This window comes from Mobula birostris, chromosome 8 (genome assembly GCF_030028105.1).
Source record: "Mobula birostris isolate sMobBir1 chromosome 8, sMobBir1.hap1, whole genome shotgun sequence".
Lineage (NCBI taxonomy): Eukaryota > Metazoa > Chordata > Chondrichthyes > Myliobatiformes > Myliobatidae > Mobula > Mobula birostris.
In genome coordinates this window covers 144,717,843-144,726,373 of record NC_092377.1, presented here as the reverse complement: position 1 = coordinate 144,726,373, position 8,531 = coordinate 144,717,843, and the positions used below count along the sequence as shown (strand labels likewise).

Genomic DNA, 8,531 nt, shown 5'->3' with positions numbered 1-8,531 from the left:
CTTTGTGATTCCAGAACTACCCCCTTGCCTGGTGGACCTTTTTCTTGTTTCCAACTTGATTTCATAGAATTACCTAGAGTACATTGTTATAAGGATTGCTTAGTGATAGTAGACGTCTTTAGCAGATGAATTGAAGCTGTTCTATAACTGATTATACTGCTATGGCTGTTGTGAAAATATTCCTAAAAGAAATAATTCTTCACTGTGGACTTATAGAAATGATAAGCTCAGACAATGGGTCACATTTTGTTGCCAAAATAAATGAGGAAGTCTGCAAAGAACTTGCTGTAAAACAGCAGTTTCACTCCATCCATCATCCGAAAGCAGCCAGCCTAGTGGAATGAGCCAATGGCACCTGGTAAAATAAGTTGGCCAAACTTACACAGGAAACTGGATTGACCTGGATGAAAGTTTTACCCTTAGCCCTATTCCATATGAGAATCACGCTATTAAGTAAGACCGGATTATCACTTGCAGAAATTATCAACGGGAAGTCTTTGAGAACCTCATGGGGACCCCGACCTTGTTTGCTGCTCCTCCCTGAGAGTTTACCTGCAAAATTAGATATGCATACCTTGAGGGATGAGATGGGAGTATACTTATACAAATTAATTAAAACTCTCCAAAGCTTGCATTCACAGGTACGCCAGGCCTATCAAGAGGATGAAACCCAGCCTAACGTTGACTGCCCCACGATTGAGCCTGGATATTTTGTCCTGATCAAAAACTGGGATCGAGGGAAACTCGGACCTCGGTGGAGTGGACCACACTCACCATGACTGATTCTAAATATTTCACAACAAACAAAAAGGAGAAATCTTTGAACTCAAAGCAGAACTCAACAATGACAAGGAGAAAAAGAAAGAAGCAGTGAAGAAAGCAATTGTGTCAACGACCATTGGCAAAGATGTCAGTGCCCTCTTTCCTGACGTCGTAAAGTGTATGCAGACAGACAATTTGGAGAAACTGGTGTACCTCTGTCTAATGAACTATGTAAAGAGCCAACCAGATACGGTAATTATGGCTGTTAACACCTTTGTTAAGGACTGTGAAGATCTCAATCCACTTATCCGAGCGCTGGCCGTAAGAACAATAGGCTGCACCCGTGTGCATAAAATTACTAAGTATTTGTGTGGGCCTCTGCGAAAATGTCTAAAGGATGAAGACCCTTCTGTTCAAAAACTTGCTGCTATCTGTGCAGCCAAGCTACATGACATCAATGCACAGATGGTAGAAGATCAGGGATTTCTGGACACTCTAAAGGATCTGATAACTGACTCTAATCGAATGGTCATTGCAAATGCTGTGGCTGCTCTGTCAGAGATTGCAGAATATCATCCAAACAGCAACTTGTTGGACCTCAATTTTCAGACAATCAAACAAGTTTTTAACAGCCTTAAATGAATGTACTGAATGGGGCCAGATATTTATCCTTGACTGTTTGGCCATTTATAGCCCAAAGGATGACCAAGAAGCTCAAAGCATCTGTGAGCATATGACAACACATTTATCTCACGCCAACTCAGTTGTTGTCCCGTCGGCTGTAAAGGTTCCAATGATATTCATGGACATGATTTCAAAGGACAGAAGATTGGATTGTGTGACGTGCTGCGCCGTGTTCACGATCGTCTGCAGCTTCTTTCGGTCTTGGACAGGACAACTTCCATACCAGTTTGTGATGCACCCTAGAAGAATGCTCTCTACGGTGCAACTATAAAAAATAGTGAAGGTTTCAGGGGACAGGTCAAATTTCTCTAGTTTTCTCAGGAAGTAAAGGCGCTGGTGGGCCTTCTTGGCCCTGAACTCTGCATGGTTGGACCAAGTAAGGTCATTTGTGATATCGACCCCGACGAACTTAAAGCTTTTGACCTGTTCCACTTGCGCACCACCGATGTCAATTGGGTCCTGTGGTCCACTACTCCTTCTGAAGTCAACAACCAATCCCTTCGTCTTGCTGACGTTGAGGGATAGGTTTTTGTCTTTGCACCATGCCACCAGCTTCTTAATTTCCTCTCTGTACTCAAACTGATCATTACCCGAGATACGGCCTACAATTGTTGTGTCATCAGCAAACTCATACATTGAGTTTGATGGAAACTTGGCTACACAATCATGGGTGTACAGTGAGTACAGCAGGGGGCCGAGTACACAGCCTTGTGGGGCACCGGTGCTCAGAGTGATTGTAGATTAGAGCTTGTCCCCTATTTTAACAGCCTGGGCCCTGTCTGTGAAGAAGTTGAAGATCCAGCTGCAGATCTGAGTGCTAAGGCCCAGCTTCCGGATCAGGATTCAGTTTATTTGTACAATGGTATTAAAGGCAGAGCTGTAGTCAGTGAAAAAGAGTTTTACGTAAGCATCTTTACTCTCCAGGTGTTTTAAGCAGGTATGTAGGGCCAGAGAGATGGCATCTGCCGTTGACCTGTTGCTCCAGTAGGCGAATTGCAAAGCGTCGAGGTTGTAGCTGTGGTTGATGTATGCCAAAACCAGTCTCTCAAAGCACTTCATAGCAATTGATGTCAGAGCCACAGTTCGATAGTCATTCAGGCGAGCCACCTTGCTCTATTTCAGCACTAGGATTATCGTTGCCTTCTTAAAACACGAGGGGATCTTAGACTGCAGCAAGGAGCAGTTGAAGATGTCAGCAAACACTCCAGCCAGATAGCTTGCTCAGGCCTGCAGAACCCATCCTGGGGCGCCATCTGGGCCCTTCGCCTTCCTTCGATTTATCTTCAGGAAGGCCCTTCTAACATCCTCCTCAGTGACGATGAATCTCGAACCACCAGCTCCGGTTCATCCGGAGGGAGCGGGACGCTCCTCTTCTGTTTGAATCTTGCGTAGAATACTTTAAGTTCGTCAGGAAGAGAAGCGCCAGTTATTCATATTCCCAGCCTTTTCTTTGCGCCCAGTGATCTCATTTAGACCCTGCCATAGTCTACTAGCATCGCTTTGGTTAGCCTGGGCTTCCAACTTGGCCCGATATTTCGCCTTGGTGCCCTTAATGGATTTCCAGAGTTCACACCTGGATTCTGTGTAGCGACCTGTATCCCCAGACCTAAAAGCCGCAGTTCTAGCCTTCAAAAGGGACTTGACCTCATAATTCATCCAAGGGTTCCGGTTAGGGAATACCCCGATCATCTTGCAAGACACACAGTCCTCCATGCATTTCCAAATAAAGTCCGTGACAGCTGAGGCATACTCATCACGGTTAGCTGCCGAGTCCTTGAATACTAACCAGTCCACCGATTCAAGGCAGTCATGGAGGTCCACCCAACGCGACACTACTTTTGACATGTGACCTCCTGCTTCAGATTCTGTTTGTAAGCCGGGAGGAGGAGTACGGCCTGATGGTCCAATTTTCCGAAGTGAGGTCGTTGGAAGGAACAGTAGGCATCATTGACTGCTGTGCAGCAGTGGTCAAGTAAATTTGGGCCTCTAGTGGGGCACGAACATGTTGGTATAACTTTGGCAGAGCCTTTCTGAGGTTGGCCTGGTTAAAGTCCCCGGCTGTAATGAGCAAAGGCTCCGGATGCCTGGTCTCAAGTTCAGTGATGTTGGCATACAGTATGTTCAGAGCACATTCCACGTCCGCCTGGTAGGGGGGGGGGGGGGGAATGTAGACCACTGTCAGTATGACTGAGGTGAATTCCCGTGGCAGATAGTAGGGACGATACTTCACCGACAGGTGTATTAGGTCCGGGCTGCAGGAGCTTGTCAGTGCCACTGTGTCCCAGCACCACCCAGTGTTGATCAGTAGGCAGACACCACCTCCCCTCATCTTGCCCGAAGACGCCGTGCGGTCCATCGGATGGATCGAAAATCCCTCCGGTCGGATGGCACAATCGGGGGTGGCAGGGGAGAGCTAGGTCTCGGTGAATCAGAATACACAGCAGTTCTGCATCTCCCTGCAGTACGTGAGTCTCCTTTTAAAATGATCCATCTTGTTCTCTATGGCTTGCACATTAGCTAGTAGGATGGTGGGCATAGGGACCCTGAACCTCTCAGCTTCAATCTGACCAGCAGCCCAGCTCTTTTCCCACGCTTGTTCAGTAGGTAGTGCATCTTTCCCGGTCTCCATCGATGCAGTGTGTTGTTGTCAGCTCTTCGATGTTGGTGGGTCATGTCGTCGTGCGCTCCTGTCGGGCCGAGTAACAGGAGAGGCTCCGCTGCCATTACCAGTTGCCGAGGGCCTGGGCTTTCGATTGGATCGGGCCCCGAAGCCGACACTTTATCCCGGATGGCCAGGCTCCTTTCTGAAACAAGTCCTTAAACCAATTCACGGTTACGGAGGCCTCCGTTCCAGCCGAGCCTCGGGCTCGAGTTCCGAGGTCGGCAGCGGAGGCCTCACTTCCGGCAACTGTAGATGTCCACCAACGGGGCTTTACGGTGGTCACTCCGGGAAGTGTCTGGGGCATCTTGAGGTCTCCGCCGTCACTTCTGTGTGGTTGTCTGCTCCGGAGAGCTGCTGGTCGGAATGGGCCGTGACTCCAAGCGCTCCGGCACGGTAGCAGACCACGGGTGTCCGGGAACATGGTGCACCTCATTGGTCGGGCCCAGGTGCGGTCCGGAGTTTAAGAAGCAGTTCTGCCGCGATGGTCCCCAGTTCGGTCAGCAGCTTTGCCAGGGTGTTGCTGATCTTTATCATGCTAAATTGAAGGTTTACAAGAGTTTCTTGGGTATAGGATAGTGGAGAGGGCAGTTTGCTCTGGAGAGCACGCGCAAAGTCGTCAGTTACCGGCGCCATCTTTAACGTGTAACAATGATCCAATATAAATGAAATTCAAAAAACAGGATATTATGATGCGACTGGCTTCTCAAGCCAACGTTGCACAGGTTTCGGCAGAATTGTAGGAACATGCCGCTGAAGTAGATACTGAGTTTTTACAAAAAGCTGTGCGTGCAATTCGGCGATGTGCAACTAAAGTTCAGCAATCAGTGGAACGCTGCGTGAGTACACTACTTGATCTTTTTCAGATAAAAGTAAACTACTTCGTCCAAGAAGCTATGTAGTAATAAAGGACATTTTCCGTAAATACCCAAACAAGTATGAAAAGGTTATTGCAACACATTCTGTAAATCTGGACTCACTGGATGAACCAGAAACAAGAGCAGTAATGATATGGATAGTTGGAGAGTATGCAGAGTATTGACAATGCTGATTAGCTATTAGAGAGCTTCCTGGAAGGATTCCATGATGAGAGCACACGGTTTCAACTACAAGTTTTGACTGCTATTATGAAACTTTTCTTTTAAAAAAAACACAACTGAGACACAAGAGCTGGTGCAGCAATTTCTAAGCTTGGCGACACATGATTCCAACAACACTGACTTGAAAGACCGTGGCTATGTATGTGTGTGTGTGTGTGTGTGTGTGTGTGTGTGTGTGTGTGTGTGTGGGGGGTGTGTGTGTGTATATATATATATATATATATATATATATATATATATATATATACTGGCATCCACATTGTACAGATCCAGTGGCAGCAAAAGAAGTTGTTTTGCCAAAAAAAGAACTTCTGACTTCAAAGAAACTCATTTAATTGAGCCAATACTCCTTGAAGAATTAATCTGCCATATTGGAACACTGACCCCTGTGTACCCTAAGCCACACAGTGCATTTGTGGAGGGGCAATCGAACAGACTGCAAATGTGTTCTTGAAGGAACAGAGTAGGAGGACTCTCATGGACTAAAGGAAAATATATTGGTTCATAGGGAAAACAACAGGAATTCGGCAGATGCTGGAAATTCAAGCAACCCACATAAAAGTTGCTGGTGAACGCAGCAGGCCAGGCAGCATCTCTAGGAAGAGGTGCAGTCGACGTTTCAGGCCGAGACCCTTCGTCAGGACTAACTGAAGGAAGAGTGAGTAAGGGATTTGAAAGTTGGAGGGGGAGGGGGAGGGGGAGATCCAAAATGATAGGAGAAGACAGGAGGGGGAGGGATGGGGCCAAGAGCTGGACAGGTGATAGGCAAAAGGGATACGAGAGGATCATGGGACAGGAGGTCCGGGAAGAAAGACGGTGGGGGGGGTGGGGGGGCGCGGTTCAGAGGGACAGAGGGAGAAAAAGGAGAGTGAGAGAAAGAATGTGCGTATAAAAATAAGTAACAGATAGGGTACTAGGGGGAGGTGGGGTTCAGAGGGACAGAGGGAGAAAAAGGAGAGTGAGAGAAAGAATGTGTTTATAAAATTAAGTAACAGATGGGGTACGAGGGGGAGGTGGGTCCCCACCTCCCCCTCGTACCCCATCTGTTACTTATTTTTATATACCCATCAGGAAGGTTTCAAAGCTCTACGCTTCTTTTTGGAATCCAGACCTAATCAATTCCCCTCTACCACCACTCTGCTCCGTCTAGCGGAATTTATCCTTACTCTTAATAATTTCTCCTTTGGCTCCTCCCACTTCCTCCAAACTAAAGGTGTAGCTATGGGCACCCGTATGGGTCCTAGCTACGCCTTGCCTTTTTGTTGGTTTTGTGGAACAATCTATGTTCCGTGCCTATTCTGGTATCTGTCCCCCACTTTTCCTTCACTAGACCGACAACTACATTGGTGCTGCTTCCTGCACGCATGCAGAGCTCGTTGACTTTATTAACTTTGCCTCCAACTTTCACCCTGCCCTCAAGTTTACCTAGTCCATTTCCGACATTTCCCTCCCCTTTCTAGATCTTTCTGTCTCTGTCTCTGGAGACAGCTTATCCACTGATGTCTACTATAAGCCAACTGACTCTCACAGCTATCTGCACTATTCCTCTTCTCACCCTGTCTCTTGCAAAAACGTCATCCCCTTCTCGCAATTCCTCCGTCTCTGCCGCATCTGCTGTCAGGATGAGGCTTTTCATTCTAGGACGAGGGAGATGTCTTCCTTTTTTAAGGAAAGGGGCTTCCCTTCCTCCACTATCAACTCTGCTCTTAAATGGATCTCCCCCATTTCACGTACATCTGCTCTTACTCCATCCTCCCGCCACCCCACTAGGAATAGGGTTCCCCTGGTCCTCACCTACCACCCCACCAGCCTCAAGATCCAACATATTATTCTCCATAACTTCCGCGCCACCTCCAACGGGATCCCACCACTAAGCACATCTTTCCCTCCCCCTCCCCGCATTCTGCAGGGATCGCTCCCTATGCAACTCCCTTGTCCATTCGTTCCCCCCCCATTCCTCCCCACTGATCTCCCTCCTGGCACTTATCCGTGTAAGCGGAACAAGTGCTACACATGCCCTTACACTTTCTGCCTTACCACCATTCAGGGCCCCAAACAGTCCTTCCAGGTGAGGCAACATTTCACCTGTGAGTCAGCTGGGGTGATATACTGCGTCCGGTGCTCCTGATGTGGCCTTTCATCTATTGGCGAGACCCGACGCAGACTGGGAGACCGCTTTGCTGAACATCTACGCTCTGTCCGCCAGAGAAAGCAGGATCTCCCAGTGGCCACACATTTTAATTCCACATCCCATTCCCATTCTGACATGTCTATCCACGGCCTCCTCTACTGTAATGATGAAGCCACACTCAGGTTGGAGGAACAACACCTTATATTCCGTCTGGGTAGCCTCCAACCTGATGGCATGAACATCGACTTCTCTAACTTCCACTAGTGCCCCATTTCCCCTTCGTACCCCATCCATTACTTATTTTTATACACACATTCCTTCTCTCACTCTCCTTTCTCTCCCCCTGTCCCTCTAAATATACCCCTTGCCCATCCTCTGGGTTCCCACCCCTCCTTTCTCTTTCTTCCCGGATCTCCTGTCCCACGATCCTCTCGTATCCCTTTTGCCTAACACCTGTCCAGCTCTTGGCTCCATCCGTGCCCCTCCTGTCTTTTCCTATCATTTTGGATCTCCCCCTCCCCCTCCAACTTTCAAATTCCTTACTCACTCTTCCTTCAGTTAGTCCTGACGAAGGGTCTCGGCCTGAAACATCGACTGCACCTCTTCCTAGAGATGTTGCCTGGCCTGCTGCGTTCACCAGCAACTTTTATGTGTGTTGGTTGATAGGGGTTGTTTTTGCATTCCGGAAGTCTGATTGTATCAATTTTCATCATTGTCTGCATTTTAAGATGCCTTTGGCCATGTTTTGTATCTTGTTGTAGAAGTGACCACCTGTTGTGAAAGTTTGTCATGTAATGATAAAAAGGAGGGAATGATGATGTTTTTGAGGATATTGGGGATGCAGGGATTAATGACCTTCAAGGGCTTTGTACTCTGTTAGCCTAAGTTTTATCCTTTGTTTCTCCTTCGCACAGCTGTGTGGTTGTGAAATAGCTAAACTACGTTTTTGTTTCAATCAAGGGCAGAACTGTCCGTGTAAATTAACAGATGTGTGCATGTCTGATAACACTGCAAGGCTAATTACTCCATTCCCTTAAAACTGTCTATACTGGTCTGCAAATACTTTGTAACTAAAAGAAAACAACTCCTTTTGTGGAATGGACTGTGGATATTTATGTGTATAAAAGTAAACTATTGTAACCTTACTGCAGAGATCTGGTACGAGCCCCCAGGGAGAGAAGAGAAATCTATCCCT

At 47.4% G+C, this 8,531-nt stretch overlaps 2 pseudogenes; both read left to right on the top strand.

The window, feature by feature from the left end:
- Window positions 1–775: 775 nt before the first annotated feature.
- LOC140202089 (AP-1 complex subunit beta-1 pseudogene) lies at window positions 776–2,379 on the top strand (annotated as a pseudogene).
- Window positions 2,380–4,527: 2,148 nt separating this feature from the next.
- Window positions 4,528–5,659, top strand: LOC140202088 (AP-1 complex subunit beta-1-like; annotated as a pseudogene).
- Window positions 5,660–8,531: the final 2,872 nt, after the last annotated feature.